Source organism: Rhinoderma darwinii, assembly GCF_050947455.1.
Source record: "Rhinoderma darwinii isolate aRhiDar2 chromosome 5 unlocalized genomic scaffold, aRhiDar2.hap1 SUPER_5_unloc_17, whole genome shotgun sequence".
Lineage (NCBI taxonomy): Eukaryota > Metazoa > Chordata > Amphibia > Anura > Rhinodermatidae > Rhinoderma > Rhinoderma darwinii.
The window spans coordinates 300,830-317,656 of NW_027461773.1; the positions used below are offsets into that span (position 1 = coordinate 300,830).

Here is a 16,827-nt window from a genome sequence, read left to right on the forward strand (position 1 = left end):
CCAATGTGAAATGCCGGAAACACAGAAACACAGACGACACACAACAAGAGGTGGCAATCTATTCATTAATTGCATTTAATCAATGAGCTCATTATCACTCATGCATTGTCCAACAGGTGTTGAAATAATGGGATTAAAAGGGGAGATCCCTTCAGAAAGACAGAAACAATAGCAAAGACAAAAAACACTTTTGGAATCTGCTTTTAGTCAACACATAAGGAAAGGGTGCACCGGTCCTGGAAATACTGCAATACCAGGTCAATGCGTGGAGTGGACAGAGCAAGCTCTATTTCCATCTCCCTGTTCTAAAAATCCATTTAATATATGGTCCCCAGATAGGGGACGTATCAGATATTAAACTGATAAGAACAGATACTACACTTGATCTTAGCCAAAAGGCCGAGAAGCGATAACCCGAACGGGCCGCGCGTTGCCCGAGCCTGCCCGATACTGCTGTTCAGCCCTTGCAGCGATTCAGCCTACTTCTAGGCAATTCCATGGGGCCCTGCAGGCTCACACACTCACAGCTACACGGGAGGTGAATAAAGGCCGGAGAGGAAGCCAGACAGGATTTGCTTCTTTTGCTTGCACCACAATGCAGTGCTGAAAGAGGAGGAATCTACATAAAAACGCCTTCCTGGCAACGCCCAAATGCCCTGCTGCCATGCAGATAAACACTGGCAGCGGCAGCAAGTGCATGCCCACAGCCACCCCTTGTTCCTTCACACCTTGTATCAGCTGTAATCCAGTCCAGTCCAGTGCTGCCTGCTGAGCAGCACTGACCAACACTGCCTGGGCCCAGGCTTTTATCTCTGAGGCCCCATTATGATGTCAGAAAGCTGGCTCTGGAATCCTGAGGGCTCCACTATGACACGTGCAAAGTTCCGTCTGAACTTTATATAAGACGGTGAGGCTCAGTCAGTCACTCAGTGTTGCCTGAGAGGGCAACACTGCAACAGCCGGCCGCCAGGCTGTCTTTTTTTTGCACAGCTAGTTGCCTCCAGGAGGCCACAAGAGGGAGACAAGGGACTGCAAAATGGAAAATAGGCATCCACCAACTTTACAGACAACTTCTCCTTGCTCCTACAACCTCCATCCTTGCACAGTTTGTTATTCTTCTAGGTAACATAGTAACAAATCCAAATTGCTGCTCTCTTTGTAGGCAAGCAAGGCTTTGTTGCAACTGCAATTCTTACTTCTTCTTGAAATGTAGGGACGACAGTACATTCCATCACATCCATCTAGTGTACACAGGTAGGTCCATTGTGGCGGGCAGGCGAGCGGGCGGGCTGCTTTATTGGCTGTTTGCTGTTCCCCTACTCCACTCCACTATTTGACTGTTGTGCTGCAATCAATCAATCAATCAATCAATCAATCAATCAATCAGTGGCTGGCTCAGGTGCAGCTCTTTAACTTACCTAAAAGGGAGGGCGGAGAGAAGACAAGGAAGGTGAATGAGGTGTTCCAATGTGAAATGCCGGAAACACAGAAACACAGACGACACACAACAAGAGGTGGCAATCTATTCATTAATTGCATTTAATCAATGAGCTCATTATCACTCATGCATTGTCCAACAGGTGTTGAAATAATGGGATTAAAAGGGGAGATCCCTTCAGAAAGACAGAAACAATAGCAAAGACAAAAAAACACTTTTGGAATCTGCTTTTAGTCAACACATAAGGAAAGGGTGCACCGCTCCTGGAAATACTGCAATACCAGGTCAATGCGTGGAGTGGACAGAGCAAGCTCTATTTCCATCTCCCTGTTCTAAAAATCCATTTAATATATGGTCCCCAGATAGGGGACGTATCAGATATTAAACTGATAAGAACAGATACTACACTTGATCTTAGCCAAAAGGCCGAGAAGCGATAACCCGAACGGGCCGCGCGTTGCCCGAGCCTGCCCGATACTGCTGTTCAGCCCTTGCAGCGATTCAGCCTACTTCTAGGCAATTCCATGGGGCCCTGCAGGCTCACACACTCACAGCTACACGGGAGGTGAATAAAGGCCGGAGAGGAAGCCAGACAGGATTTGCTTCTTTTGCTTGCACCACAATGCAGTGCTGAAAGAGGAGGAATCTACATAAAAACGCCTTCCTGGCAACGCCCAAATGCCCTGCTGCCATGCAGATAAACACTGGCAGCGGCAGCAAGTGCATGCCCACAGCCACCCCTTGTTCCTTCACACCTTGTATCAGCTGTAATCCAGTCCAGTCCAGTGCTGCCTGCTGAGCAGCACTGACCAACACTGCCTGGGCCCAGGCTTTTATCTCTGAGGCCCCATTATGATGTCAGAAAGCTGGCTCTGGAATCCTGAGGGCTCCACTATGACACGTGCAAAGTTCCGTCTGAACTTTATATAAGACGGTGAGGCTCAGTCAGTCACTCAGTGTTGCCTGAGAGGGCAACACTGCAACAGCCGGCCGCCAGGCTGTCTTTTTTTTGCACAGCTAGTTGCCTCCAGGAGGCCACAAGAGGGAGACAAGGGACTGCAAAATGGAAAATAGGCATCCACCAACTTTACAGACAACTTCTCCTTGCTCCTACAACCTCCATCCTTGCACAGTTTGTTATTCTTCTAGGTAACATAGTAACAAATCCAAATTGCTGCTCTCTTTGTAGGCAAGCAAGGCTTTGTTGCAACTGCAATTCTTACTTCTTCTTGAAATGTAGGGACGACAGTACATTCCATCACATCCATCTAGTGTACACAGGTAGGTCCATTGTGGCGGGCAGGCGAGCGGGCGGGCTGCTTTATTGGCTGTTTGCTGTTCCCCTACTCCACTCCACTATTTGACTGTTGTGCTGCATCAATCAATCAATCAATCAATCAATCAATCAATCAATCAATCAATCAATCAGTGGCTGGCTCAGGTGCAGCTCTTTAACTTACCTAAAAGGGAGGGCGGAGAGAAGACAAGGAAGGTGAATGAGGTGTTCCAATGTGAAATGCCGGAAACACAGAAACACAGACGACACACAACAAGAGGTGGCAATCTATTCATTAATTGCATTTAATCAATGAGCTCATTATCACTCATGCATTGTCCAACAGGTGTTGAAATAATGGGATTAAAAGGGGAGATCCCTTCAGAAAGACAGAAACAATAGCAAAGACAAAAAAACACTTTTGGAATCTGCTTTTAGTCAACACATAAGGAAAGGGTGCACCGCTCCTGGAAATACTGCAATACCAGGTCAATGCGTGGAGTGGACAGAGCAAGCTCTATTTCCATCTCCCTGTTCTAAAAATCCATTTAATATATGGTCCCCAGATAGGGGACGTATCAGATATTAAACTGATAAGAACAGATACTACACTTGATCTTAGCCAAAAGGCCGAGAAGCGATAACCCGAACGGGCCGCGCGTTGCCCGAGCCTGCCCGATACTGCTGTTCAGCCCTTGCAGCGATTCAGCCTACTTCTAGGCAATTCCATGGGGCCCTGCAGGCTCACACACTCACAGCTACACGGGAGGTGAATAAAGGCCGGAGAGGAAGCCAGACAGGATTTGCTTCTTTTGCTTGCACCACAATGCAGTGCTGAAAGAGGAGGAATCTACATAAAAACGCCTTCCTGGCAACGCCCAAATGCCCTGCTGCCATGCAGATAAACACTGGCAGCGGCAGCAAGTGCATGCCCACAGCCACCCCTTGTTCCTTCACACCTTGTATCAGCTGTAATCCAGTCCAGTCCAGTGCTGCCTGCTGAGCAGCACTGACCAACACTGCCTGGGCCCAGGCTTTTATCTCTGAGGCCCCATTATGATGTCAGAAAGCTGGCTCTGGAATCCTGAGGGCTCCACTATGACACGTGCAAAGTTCCGTCTGAACTTTATATAAGACGGTGAGGCTCAGTCAGTCACTCAGTGTTGCCTGAGAGGGCAACACTGCAACAGCCGGCCGCCAGGCTGTCTTTTTTTTGCACAGCTAGTTGCCTCCAGGAGGCCACAAGAGGGAGACAAGGGACTGCAAAATGGAAAATAGGCATCCACCAACTTTACAGACAACTTCTCCTTGCTCCTACAACCTCCATCCTTGCACAGTTTGTTATTCTTCTAGGTAACATAGTAACAAATCCAAATTGCTGCTCTCTTTGTAGGCAAGCAAGGCTTTGTTGCAACTGCAATTCTTACTTCTTCTTGAAATGTAGGGACGACAGTACATTCCATCACATCCATCTAGTGTACACAGGTAGGTCCATTGTGGCGGGCAGGCGAGCGGGCGGGCTGCTTTATTGGCTGTTTGCTGTTCCCCTACTCCACTCCACTATTTGACTGTTGTGCTGCATCAATCAATCAATCAATCAATCAATCAATCAATCAATCAATCAGTGGCTGGCTCAGGTGCAGCTCTTTAACTTACCTAAAAGGGAGGGCGGAGAGAAGACAAGGAAGGTGAATGAGGTGTTCCAATGTGAAATGCCGGAAACACAGAAACACAGACGACACACAACAAGAGGTGGCAATCTATTCATTAATTGCATTTAATCAATGAGCTCATTATCACTCATGCATTGTCCAACAGGTGTTGAAATAATGGGATTAAAAGGGGAGATCCCTTCAGAAAGACAGAAACAATAGCAAAGACAAAAAAACACTTTTGGAATCTGCTTTTAGTCAACACATAAGGAAAGGGTGCACCGCTCCTGGAAATACTGCAATACCAGGTCAATGCGTGGAGTGGACAGAGCAAGCTCTATTTCCATCTCCCTGTTCTAAAAATCCATTTAATATATGGTCCCCAGATAGGGGACGTATCAGATATTAAACTGATAAGAACAGATACTACACTTGATCTTAGCCAAAAGGCCGAGAAGCGATAACCCGAACGGGCCGCGCGTTGCCCGAGCCTGCCCGATACTGCTGTTCAGCCCTTGCAGCGATTCAGCCTACTTCTAGGCAATTCCATGGGGCCCTGCAGGCTCACACACTCACAGCTACACGGGAGGTGAATAAAGGCCGGAGAGGAAGCCAGACAGGATTTGCTTCTTTTGCTTGCACCACAATGCAGTGCTGAAAGAGGAGGAATCTACATAAAAACGCCTTCCTGGCAACGCCCAAATGCCCTGCTGCCATGCAGATAAACACTGGCAGCGGCAGCAAGTGCATGCCCACAGCCACCCCTTGTTCCTTCACACCTTGTATCAGCTGTAATCCAGTCCAGTCCAGTGCTGCCTGCTGAGCAGCACTGACCAACACTGCCTGGGCCCAGGCTTTTATCTCTGAGGCCCCATTATGATGTCAGAAAGCTGGCTCTGGAATCCTGAGGGCTCCACTATGACACGTGCAAAGTTCCGTCTGAACTTTATATAAGACGGTGAGGCTCAGTCAGTCACTCAGTGTTGCCTGAGAGGGCAACACTGCAACAGCCGGCCGCCAGGCTGTCTTTTTTTTGCACAGCTAGTTGCCTCCAGGAGGCCACAAGAGGGAGACAAGGGACTGCAAAATGGAAAATAGGCATCCACCAACTTTACAGACAACTTCTCCTTGCTCCTACAACCTCCATCCTTGCACAGTTTGTTATTCTTCTAGGTAACATAGTAACAAATCCAAATTGCTGCTCTCTTTGTAGGCAAGCAAGGCTTTGTTGCAACTGCAATTCTTACTTCTTCTTGAAATGTAGGGACGACAGTGCATTCCATCACATCCATCTAGTGTACACAGGTAGGTCCATTGTGGCGGGCAGGCGAGCGGGCGGGCTGCTTTATTGGCTGTTTGCTGTTCCCCTACTCCACTCCACTATTTGACTGTTGTGCTGCATCAATCAATCAATCAATCAATCAATCAATCAATCAGTGGCTGGCTCAGGTGCAGCTCTTTAACTTACCTAAAAGGGAGGGCGGAGAGAAGACAAGGAAGGTGAATGAGGTGTTCCAATGTGAAATGCCGGAAACACAGAAACACAGACGACACACAACAAGAGGTGGCAATCTATTCATTAATTGCATTTAATCAATGAGCTCATTATCACTCATGCATTGTCCAACAGGTGTTGAAATAATGGGATTAAAAGGGGAGATCCCTTCAGAAAGACAGAAACAATAGCAAAGACAAAAAAACACTTTTGGAATCTGCTTTTAGTCAACACATAAGGAAAGGGTGCACCGCTCCTGGAAATACTGCAATACCAGGTCAATGCGTGGAGTGGACAGAGCAAGCTCTATTTCCATCTCCCTGTTCTAAAAATCCATTTAATATATGGTCCCCAGATAGGGGACGTATCAGATATTAAACTGATAAGAACAGATACTACACTTGATCTTAGCCAAAAGGCCGAGAAGCGATAACCCGAACGGGCCGCGCGTTGCCCGAGCCTGCCCGATACTGCTGTTCAGCCCTTGCAGCGATTCAGCCTACTTCTAGGCAATTCCATGGGGCCCTGCAGGCTCACACACTCACAGCTACACGGGAGGTGAATAAAGGCCGGAGAGGAAGCCAGACAGGATTTGCTTCTTTTGCTTGCACCACAATGCAGTGCTGAAAGAGGAGGAATCTACATAAAAACGCCTTCCTGGCAACGCCCAAATGCCCTGCTGCCATGCAGATAAACACTGGCAGCGGCAGCAAGTGCATGCCCACAGCCACCCCTTGTTCCTTCACACCTTGTATCAGCTGTAATCCAGTCCAGTCCAGTGCTGCCTGCTGAGCAGCACTGACCAACACTGCCTGGGCCCAGGCTTTTATCTCTGAGGCCCCATTATGATGTCAGAAAGCTGGCTCTGGAATCCTGAGGGCTCCACTATGACACGTGCAAAGTTCCGTCTGAACTTTATATAAGACGGTGAGGCTCAGTCAGTTACTCAGTGTTGCCTGAGAGGGCAACACTGCAACAGCCGGCCGCCAGGCTGTCTTTTTTTTGCACAGCTAGTTGCCTCCAGGAGGCCACAAGAGGGAGACAAGGGACTGCAAAATGGAAAATAGGCATCCACCAACTTTACAGACAACTTCTCCTTGCTCCTACAACCTCCATCCTTGCACAGTTTGTTATTCTTCTAGGTAACATAGTAACAAATCCAAATTGCTGCTCTCTTTGTAGGCAAGCAAGGCTTTGTTGCAACTGCAATTCTTACTTCTTCTTGAAATGTAGGGACGACAGTACATTCCATCACATCCATCTAGTGTACACAGGTAGGTCCATTGTGGCGGGCAGGCGAGCGGGCGGGCTGCTTTATTGGCTGTTTGCTGTTCCCCTACTCCACTCCACTATTTGACTGTTGTGCTGCATCAATCAATCAATCAATCAATCAATCAATCAATCAATCAATCAATCAGTGGCTGGCTCAGGTGCAGCTCTTTAACTTACCTAAAAGGGAGGGCGGAGAGAAGACAAGGAAGGTGAATGAGGTGTTCCAATGTGAAATGCCGGAAACACAGAAACACAGACGACACACAACAAGAGGTGGCAATCTATTCATTAATTGCATTTAATCAATGAGCTCATTATCACTCATGCATTGTCCAACAGGTGTTGAAATAATGGGATTAAAAGGGGAGATCCCTTCAGAAAGACAGAAACAATAGCAAAGACAAAAAAACACTTTTGGAATCTGCTTTTAGTCAACACATAAGGAAAGGGTGCACCGCTCCTGGAAATACTGCAATACCAGGTCAATGCGTGGAGTGGACAGAGCAAGCTCTATTTCCATCTCCCTGTTCTAAAAATCCATTTAATATATGGTCCCCAGATAGGGGACGTATCAGATATTAAACTGATAAGAACAGATACTACACTTGATCTTAGCCAAAAGGCCGAGAAGCGATAACCCGAACGGGCCGCGCGTTGCCCGAGCCTGCCCGATACTGCTGTTCAGCCCTTGCAGCGATTCAGCCTACTTCTAGGCAATTCCATGGGGCCCTGCAGGCTCACACACTCACAGCTACACGGGAGGTGAATAAAGGCCGGAGAGGAAGCCAGACAGGATTTGCTTCTTTTGCTTGCACCACAATGCAGTGCTGAAAGAGGAGGAATCTACATAAAAACGCCTTCCTGGCAACGCCCAAATGCCCTGCTGCCATGCAGATAAACACTGGCAGCGGCAGCAAGTGCATGCCCACAGCCACCCCTTGTTCCTTCACACCTTGTATCAGCTGTAATCCAGTCCAGTCCAGTGCTGCCTGCTGAGCAGCACTGACCAACACTGCCTGGGCCCAGGCTTTTATCTCTGAGGCCCCATTATGATGTCAGAAAGCTGGCTCTGGAATCCTGAGGGCTCCACTATGACACGTGCAAAGTTCCGTCTGAACTTTATATAAGACGGTGAGGCTCAGTCAGTCACTCAGTGTTGCCTGAGAGGGCAACACTGCAACAGCCGGCCGCCAGGCTGTCTTTTTTTTGCACAGCTAGTTGCCTCCAGGAGGCCACAAGAGGGAGACAAGGGACTGCAAAATGGAAAATAGGCATCCACCAACTTTACAGACAACTTCTCCTTGCTCCTACAACCTCCATCCTTGCACAGTTTGTTATTCTTCTAGGTAACATAGTAACAAATCCAAATTGCTGCTCTCTTTGTAGGCAAGCAAGGCTTTGTTGCAACTGCAATTCTTACTTCTTCTTGAAATGTAGGGACGACAGTACATTCCATCACATCCATCTAGTGTACACAGGTAGGTCCATTGTGGCGGGCAGGCGAGCGGGCGGGCTGCTTTATTGGCTGTTTGCTGTTCCCCTACTCCACTCCACTATTTGACTGTTGTGCTGCATCAATCAATCAATCAATCAATCAATCAATCAATCAATCAATCAATCAATCAATCAATCAATCAGTGGCTGGCTCAGGTGCAGCTCTTTAACTTACCTAAAAGGGAGGGCGGAGAGAAGACAAGGAAGGTGAATGAGGTGTTCCAATGTGAAATGCCGGAAACACAGAAACACAGACGACACACAACAAGAGGTGGCAATCTATTCATTAATTGCATTTAATCAATGAGCTCATTATCACTCATGCATTGTCCAACAGGTGTTGAAATAATGGGATTAAAAGGGGAGATCCCTTCAGAAAGACAGAAACAATAGCAAAGACAAAAAACACTTTTGGAATCTGCTTTTAGTCAACACATAAGGAAAGGGTGCACCGGTCCTGGAAATACTGCAATACCAGGTCAATGCGTGGAGTGGACAGAGCAAGCTCTATTTCCATCTCCCTGTTCTAAAAATCCATTTAATATATGGTCCCCAGATAGGGGAAGTATCAGATATTAAACTGATAAGAACAGATACTACACTTGATCTTAGCCAAAAGGCCGAGAAGCGATAACCCGAACGGGCCGCGCGTTGCCCGAGCCTGCCCGATACTGCTGTTCAGCCCTTGCAGCGATTCAGCCTACTTCTAGGCAATTCCATGGGGCCCTGCAGGCTCACACACTCACAGCTACACGGGAGGTGAATAAAGGCCGGAGAGGAAGCCAGACAGGATTTGCTTCTTTTGCTTGCACCACAATGCAGTGCTGAAAGAGGAGGAATCTACATAAAAACGCCTTCCTGGCAACGCCCAAATGCCCTGCTGCCATGCAGATAAACACTGGCAGCGGCAGCAAGTGCATGCCCACAGCCACCCCTTGTTCCTTCACACCTTGTATCAGCTGTAATCCAGTCCAGTCCAGTGCTGCCTGCTGAGCAGCACTGACCAACACTGCCTGGGCCCAGGCTTTTATCTCTGAGGCCCCATTATGATGTCAGAAAGCTGGCTCTGGAATCCTGAGGGCTCCACTATGACACGTGCAAAGTTCCGTCTGAACTTTATATAAGACGGTGAGGCTCAGTCAGTCACTCAGTGTTGCCTGAGAGGGCAACACTGCAACAGCCGGCCGCCAGGCTGTCTTTTTTTTGCACAGCTAGTTGCCTCCAGGAGGCCACAAGAGGGAGACAAGGGACTGCAAAATGGAAAATAGGCATCCACCAACTTTACAGACAACTTCTCCTTGCTCCTACAACCTCCATCCTTGCACAGTTTGTTATTCTTCTAGGTAACATAGTAACAAATCCAAATTGCTGCTCTCTTTGTAGGCAAGCAAGGCTTTGTTGCAACTGCAATTCTTACTTCTTCTTGAAATGTAGGGACGACAGTACATTCCATCACATCCATCTAGTGTACACAGGTAGGTCCATTGTGGCGGGCAGGCGAGCGGGCGGGCTGCTTTATTGGCTGTTTGCTGTTCCCCTACTCCACTCCACTATTTGACTGTTGTGCTGCATCAATCAATCAATCAATCAATCAATCAATCAATCAATCAATCAATCAATCAATCAATCAGTGGCTGGCTCAGGTGCAGCTCTTTAACTTACCTAAAAGGGAGGGCGGAGAGAAGACAAGGAAGGTGAATGAGGTGTTCCAATGTGAAATGCCGGAAACACAGAAACACAGACGACACACAACAAGAGGTGGCAATCTATTCATTAATTGCATTTAATCAATGAGCTCATTATCACTCATGCATTGTCCAACAGGTGTTGAAATAATGGGATTAAAAGGGGAGATCCCTTCAGAAAGACAGAAACAATAGCAAAGACAAAAAACACTTTTGGAATCTGCTTTTAGTCAACACATAAGGAAAGGGTGCACCGGTCCTGGAAATACTGCAATACCAGGTCAATGCGTGGAGTGGACAGAGCAAGCTCTATTTCCATCTCCCTGTTCTAAAAATCCATTTAATATATGGTCCCCAGATAGGGGACGTATCAGATATTAAACTGATAAGAACAGATACTACACTTGATCTTAGCCAAAAGGCCGAGAAGCGATAACCCGAACGGGCCGCGCGTTGCCCGAGCCTGCCCGATACTGCTGTTCAGCCCTTGCAGCGATTCAGCCTACTTCTAGGCAATTCCATGGGGCCCTGCAGGCTCACACACTCACAGCTACACGGGAGGTGAATAAAGGCCGGAGAGGAAGCCAGACAGGATTTGCTTCTTTTGCTTGCACCACAATGCAGTGCTGAAAGAGGAGGAATCTACATAAAAACGCCTTCCTGGCAACGCCCAAATGCCCTGCTGCCATGCAGATAAACACTGGCAGCGGCAGCAAGTGCATGCCCACAGCCACCCCTTGTTCCTTCACACCTTGTATCAGCTGTAATCCAGTCCAGTCCAGTGCTGCCTGCTGAGCAGCACTGACCAACACTGCCTGGGCCCAGGCTTTTATCTCTGAGGCCCCATTATGATGTCAGAAAGCTGGCTCTGGAATCCTGAGGGCTCCACTATGACACGTGCAAAGTTCCGTCTGATCTTTATATAAGACGGTGAGGCTCAGTCAGTCACTCAGTGTTGCCTGAGAGGGCAACACTGCAACAGCCGGCCGCCAGGCTGTCTTTTTTTTGCACAGCTAGTTGCCTCCAGGAGGCCACAAGAGGGAGACAAGGGACTGCAAAATGGAAAATAGGCATCCACCAACTTTACAGACAACTTCTCCTTGCTCCTACAACCTCCATCCTTGCACAGTTTGTTATTCTTCTAGGTAACATAGTAACAAATCCAAATTGCTGCTCTCTTTGTAGGCAAGCAAGGCTTTGTTGCAACTGCAATTCTTACTTCTTCTTGAAATGTAGGGACGACAGTACATTCCATCACATCCATCTAGTGTACACAGGTAGGTCCATTGTGGCGGGCAGGCGAGCGGGCGGGCTGCTTTATTGGCTGTTTGCTGTTCCCCTACTCCACTCCACTATTTGACTGTTGTGCTGCATCAATCAATCAATCAATCAATCAATCAATCAATCAATCAATCAATCAATCAGTGGCTGGCTCAGGTGCAGCTCTTTAACTTACCTAAAAGGGAGGGCGGAGAGAAGACAAGGAAGGTGAATGAGGTGTTCCAATGTGAAATGCCGGAAACACAGAAACACAGACGACACACAACAAGAGGTGGCAATCTATTCATTAATTGCATTTAATCAATGAGCTCATTATCACTCATGCATTGTCCAACAGGTGTTGAAATAATGGGATTAAAAGGGGAGATCCCTTCAGAAAGACAGAAACAATAGCAAAGACAAAAAACACTTTTGGAATCTGCTTTTAGTCAACACATAAGGAAAGGGTGCACCGGTCCTGGAAATACTGCAATACCAGGTCAATGCGTGGAGTGGACAGAGCAAGCTCTATTTCCATCTCCCTGTTCTAAAAATCCATTTAATATATGGTCCCCAGATAGGGGACGTATCAGATATTAAACTGATAAGAACAGATACTACACTTGATCTTAGCCAAAAGGCCGAGAAGCGATAACCCGAACGGGCCGCGCGTTGCCCGAGCCTGCCCGATACTGCTGTTCAGCCCTTGCAGCGATTCAGCCTACTTCTAGGCAATTCCATGGGGCCCTGCAGGCTCACACACTCACAGCTACACGGGAGGTGAATAAAGGCCGGAGAGGAAGCCAGACAGGATTTGCTTCTTTTGCTTGCACCACAATGCAGTGCTGAAAGAGGAGGAATCTACATAAAAACGCCTTCCTGGCAACGCCCAAATGCCCTGCTGCCATGCAGATAAACACTGGCAGCGGCAGCAAGTGCATGCCCACAGCCACCCCTTGTTCCTTCACACCTTGTATCAGCTGTAATCCAGTCCAGTCCAGTGCTGCCTGCTGAGCAGCACTGACCAACACTGCCTGGGCCCAGGCTTTTATCTCTGAGGCCCCATTATGATGTCAGAAAGCTGGCTCTGGAATCCTGAGGGCTCCACTATGACACGTGCAAAGTTCCGTCTGAACTTTATATAAGACGGTGAGGCTCAGTCAGTCACTCAGTGTTGCCTGAGAGGGCAACACTGCAACAGCCGGCCGCCAGGCTGTCTTTTTTTTGCACAGCTAGTTGCCTCCAGGAGGCCACAAGAGGGAGACAAGGGACTGCAAAATGGAAAATAGGCATCCACCAACTTTACAGACAACTTCTCCTTGCTCCTACAACCTCCATCCTTGCACAGTTTGTTATTCTTCTAGGTAACATAGTAACAAATCCAAATTGCTGCTCTCTTTGTAGGCAAGCAAGGCTTTGTTGCAACTGCAATTCTTACTTCTTCTTGAAATGTAGGGACGACAGTACATTCCATCACATCCATCTAGTGTACACAGGTAGGTCCATTGTGGCGGGCAGGCGAGCGGGCGGGCTGCTTTATTGGCTGTTTGCTGTTCCCCTACTCCACTCCACTATTTGACTGTTGTGCTGCATCAATCAATCAATCAATCAATCAATCAATCAATCAATCAATCAATCAATCAATCAATCAATCAGTGGCTGGCTCAGGTGCAGCTCTTTAACTTACCTAAAAGGGAGGGCGGAGAGAAGACAAGGAAGGTGAATGAGGTGTTCCAATGTGAAATGCCGGAAACACAGAAACACAGACGACACACAACAAGAGGTGGCAATCTATTCATTAATTGCATTTAATCAATGAGCTCATTATCACTCATGCATTGTCCAACAGGTGTTGAAATAATGGGATTAAAAGGGGAGATCCCTTCAGAAAGACAGAAACAATAGCAAAGACAAAAAACACTTTTGGAATCTGCTTTTAGTCAACACATAAGGAAAGGGTGCACCGGTCCTGGAAATACTGCAATACCAGGTCAATGCGTGGAGTGGACAGAGCAAGCTCTATTTCCATCTCCCTGTTCTAAAAATCCATTTAATATATGGTCCCCAGATAGGGGACGTATCAGATATTAAACTGATAAGAACAGATACTACACTTGATCTTAGCCAAAAGGCCGAGAAGCGATAACCCGAACGGGCCGCGCGTTGCCCGAGCCTGCCCGATACTGCTGTTCAGCCCTTGCAGCGATTCAGCCTACTTCTAGGCAATTCCATGGGGCCCTGCAGGCTCACACACTCACAGCTACACGGGAGGTGAATAAAGGCCGGAGAGGAAGCCAGACAGGATTTGCTTCTTTTGCTTGCACCACAATGCAGTGCTGAAAGAGGAGGAATCTACATAAAAACGCCTTCCTGGCAACGCCCAAATGCCCTGCTGCCATGCAGATAAACACTGGCAGCGGCAGCAAGTGCATGCCCACAGCCACCCCTTGTTCCTTCACACCTTGTATCAGCTGTAATCCAGTCCAGTCCAGTGCTGCCTGCTGAGCAGCACTGACCAACACTGCCTGGGCCCAGGCTTTTATCTCTGAGGCCCCATTATGATGTCAGAAAGCTGGCTCTGGAATCCTGAGGGCTCCACTATGACACGTGCAAAGTTCCGTCTGAACTTTATATAAGACGGTGAGGCTCAGTCAGTCACTCAGTGTTGCCTGAGAGGGCAACACTGCAACAGCCGGCCGCCAGGCTGTCTTTTTTTTGCACAGCTAGTTGCCTCCAGGAGGCCACAAGAGGGAGACAAGGGACTGCAAAATGGAAAATAGGCATCCACCAACTTTACAGACAACTTCTCCTTGCTCCTACAACCTCCATCCTTGCACAGTTTGTTATTCTTCTAGGTAACATAGTAACAAATCCAAATTGCTGCTCTCTTTGTAGGCAAGCAAGGCTTTGTTGCAACTGCAATTCTTACTTCTTCTTGAAATGTAGGGACGACAGTACATTCCATCACATCCATCTAGTGTACACAGGTAGGTCCATTGTGGCGGGCAGGCGAGCGGGCGGGCTGCTTTATTGGCTGTTTGCTGTTCCCCTACTCCACTCCACTATTTGACTGTTGTGCTGCAATCAATCAATCAATCAATCAATCAATCAATCAATCAATCAATCAGTGGCTGGCTCAGGTGCAGCTCTTTAACTTACCTAAAAGGGAGGGCGGAGAGAAGACAAGGAAGGTGAATGAGGTGTTCCAATGTGAAATGCCGGAAACACAGAAACACAGACGACACACAACAAGAGGTGGCAATCTATTCATTAATTGCATTTAATCAATGAGCTCATTATCACTCATGCATTGTCCAACAGGTGTTGAAATAATGGGATTAAAAGGGGAGATCCCTTCAGAAAGACAGAAACAATAGCAAAGACAAAAAACACTTTTGGAATCTGCTTTTAGTCAACACATAAGGAAAGGGTGCACCGGTCCTGGAAATACTGCAATACCAGGTCAATGCGTGGAGTGGACAGAGCAAGCTCTATTTCCATCTCCCTGTTCTAAAAATCCATTTAATATATGGTCCCCAGATAGGGGACGTATCAGATATTAAACTGATAAGAACAGATACTACACTTGATCTTAGCCAAAAGGCCGAGAAGCGATAACCCGAACGGGCCGCGCGTTGCCCGAGCCTGCCCGATACTGCTGTTCAGCCCTTGCAGCGATTCAGCCTACTTCTAGGCAATTCCATGGGGCCCTGCAGGCTCACACACTCACAGCTACACGGGAGGTGAATAAAGGCCGGAGAGGAAGCCAGACAGGATTTGCTTCTTTTGCTTGCACCACAATGCAGTGCTGAAAGAGGAGGAATCTACATAAAAACGCCTTCCTGGCAACGCCCAAATGCCCTGCTGCCATGCAGATAAACACTGGCAGCGGCAGCAAGTGCATGCCCACAGCCACCCCTTGTTCCTTCACACCTTGTATCAGCTGTAATCCAGTCCAGTCCAGTGCTGCCTGCTGAGCAGCACTGACCAACACTGCCTGGGCCCAGGCTTTTATCTCTGAGGCCCCATTATGATGTCAGAAAGCTGGCTCTGGAATCCTGAGGGCTCCACTATGACACGTGCAAAGTTCCGTCTGATCTTTATATAAGACGGTGAGGCTCAGTCAGTCACTCAGTGTTGCCTGAGAGGGCAACACTGCAACAGCCGGCCGCCAGGCTGTCTTTTTTTTGCACAGCTAGTTGCCTCCAGGAGGCCACAAGAGGGAGACAAGGGACTGCAAAATGGAAAATAGGCATCCACCAACTTTACAGACAACTTCTCCTTGCTCCTACAACCTCCATCCTTGCACAGTTTGTTATTCTTCTAGGTAACATAGTAACAAATCCAAATTGCTGCTCTCTTTGTAGGCAAGCAAGGCTTTGTTGCAACTGCAATTCTTACTTCTTCTTGAAATGTAGGGACGACAGTACATTCCATCACATCCATCTAGTGTACACAGGTAGGTCCATTGTGGCGGGCAGGCGAGCGGGCGGGCTGCTTTATTGGCTGTTTGCTGTTCCCCTACTCCACTCCACTATTTGACTGTTGTGCTGCATCAATCAATCAATCAATCAATCAATCAATCAATCAATCAATCAATCAATCAATCAATCAGTGGCTGGCTCAGGTGCAGCTCTTTAACTTACCTAAAAGGGAGGGCGGAGAGAAGACAAGGAAGGTGAATGAGGTGTTCCAATGTGAAATGCCGGAAACACAGAAACACAGACGACACACAACAAGAGGTGGCAATCTATTCATTAATTGCATTTAATCAATGAGCTCATTATCACTCATGCATTGTCCAACAGGTGTTGAAATAATGGGATTAAAAGGGGAGATCCCTTCAGAAAGACAGAAACAATAGCAAAGACAAAAAACACTTTTGGAATCTGCTTTTAGTCAACACATAAGGAAAGGGTGCACCGGTCCTGGAAATACTGCAATACCAGGTCAATGCGTGGAGTGGACAGAGCAAGCTCTATTTCCATCTCCCTGTTCTAAAAATCCATTTAATATATGGTCCCCAGATAGGGGACGTATCAGATATTAAACTGATAAGAACAGATACTACACTTGATCTTAGCCAAAAGGCCGAGAAGCGATAACCCGAACGGGCCGCGCGTTGCCCGAGCCTGCCCGATACTGCTGTTCAGCCCTTGCAGCGATTCAGCCTACTTCTAGGCAATTCCATGGGGCCCTGCAGGCTCACACACTCACAGCTACACGGGAGGTGAATAAAGGCCGGAGAGGAAGCC

At 47.7% G+C, this 16,827-nt stretch overlaps 12 non-coding genes across 12 annotated transcripts; all 12 read right to left on the bottom strand.

Moving 5' to 3' along the window:
* Positions 1-220: 220 nt before the first annotated feature.
* LOC142686222 (U2 spliceosomal RNA) lies at positions 221-411 on the bottom strand. Its single transcript, XR_012855590.1, has one exon. It is a non-coding gene; the product is annotated as a U2 spliceosomal RNA (small nuclear RNA).
* Positions 412-1,685: 1,274 nt separating this feature from the next.
* On the bottom strand, positions 1,686-1,876 carry LOC142686472 (U2 spliceosomal RNA). Its single transcript, XR_012855813.1, has one exon. It is a non-coding gene; the product is annotated as a U2 spliceosomal RNA (small nuclear RNA).
* Positions 1,877-3,165: 1,289 nt separating this feature from the next.
* On the bottom strand, positions 3,166-3,356 carry LOC142686053 (U2 spliceosomal RNA). The gene has a single exon (XR_012855437.1). It is a non-coding gene; the product is annotated as a U2 spliceosomal RNA (small nuclear RNA).
* Positions 3,357-4,637: 1,281 nt separating this feature from the next.
* On the bottom strand, positions 4,638-4,828 carry LOC142686065 (U2 spliceosomal RNA). The gene has a single exon (XR_012855448.1). It is a non-coding gene; the product is annotated as a U2 spliceosomal RNA (small nuclear RNA).
* Positions 4,829-6,101: 1,273 nt separating this feature from the next.
* LOC142686077 (U2 spliceosomal RNA) lies at positions 6,102-6,292 on the bottom strand. Its single transcript, XR_012855459.1, has one exon. It is a non-coding gene; the product is annotated as a U2 spliceosomal RNA (small nuclear RNA).
* A 1,285-nt stretch (positions 6,293-7,577) lies between these two features.
* Positions 7,578-7,768, bottom strand: LOC142686090 (U2 spliceosomal RNA). The gene has a single exon (XR_012855470.1). It is a non-coding gene; the product is annotated as a U2 spliceosomal RNA (small nuclear RNA).
* A 1,300-nt stretch (positions 7,769-9,068) lies between these two features.
* On the bottom strand, positions 9,069-9,259 carry LOC142686435 (U2 spliceosomal RNA). Its single transcript, XR_012855782.1, has one exon. It is a non-coding gene; the product is annotated as a U2 spliceosomal RNA (small nuclear RNA).
* Positions 9,260-10,555: 1,296 nt separating this feature from the next.
* On the bottom strand, positions 10,556-10,746 carry LOC142686223 (U2 spliceosomal RNA). The gene has a single exon (XR_012855591.1). It is a non-coding gene; the product is annotated as a U2 spliceosomal RNA (small nuclear RNA).
* A 1,288-nt stretch (positions 10,747-12,034) lies between these two features.
* On the bottom strand, positions 12,035-12,225 carry LOC142686225 (U2 spliceosomal RNA). The gene has a single exon (XR_012855593.1). It is a non-coding gene; the product is annotated as a U2 spliceosomal RNA (small nuclear RNA).
* Positions 12,226-13,525: 1,300 nt separating this feature from the next.
* Positions 13,526-13,716, bottom strand: LOC142686226 (U2 spliceosomal RNA). The gene has a single exon (XR_012855594.1). It is a non-coding gene; the product is annotated as a U2 spliceosomal RNA (small nuclear RNA).
* A 1,281-nt stretch (positions 13,717-14,997) lies between these two features.
* Positions 14,998-15,188, bottom strand: LOC142686227 (U2 spliceosomal RNA). The gene has a single exon (XR_012855595.1). It is a non-coding gene; the product is annotated as a U2 spliceosomal RNA (small nuclear RNA).
* Positions 15,189-16,484: 1,296 nt separating this feature from the next.
* On the bottom strand, positions 16,485-16,675 carry LOC142686228 (U2 spliceosomal RNA). The gene has a single exon (XR_012855596.1). It is a non-coding gene; the product is annotated as a U2 spliceosomal RNA (small nuclear RNA).
* Between the last annotated feature and the right edge of the window lie 152 nt (positions 16,676-16,827).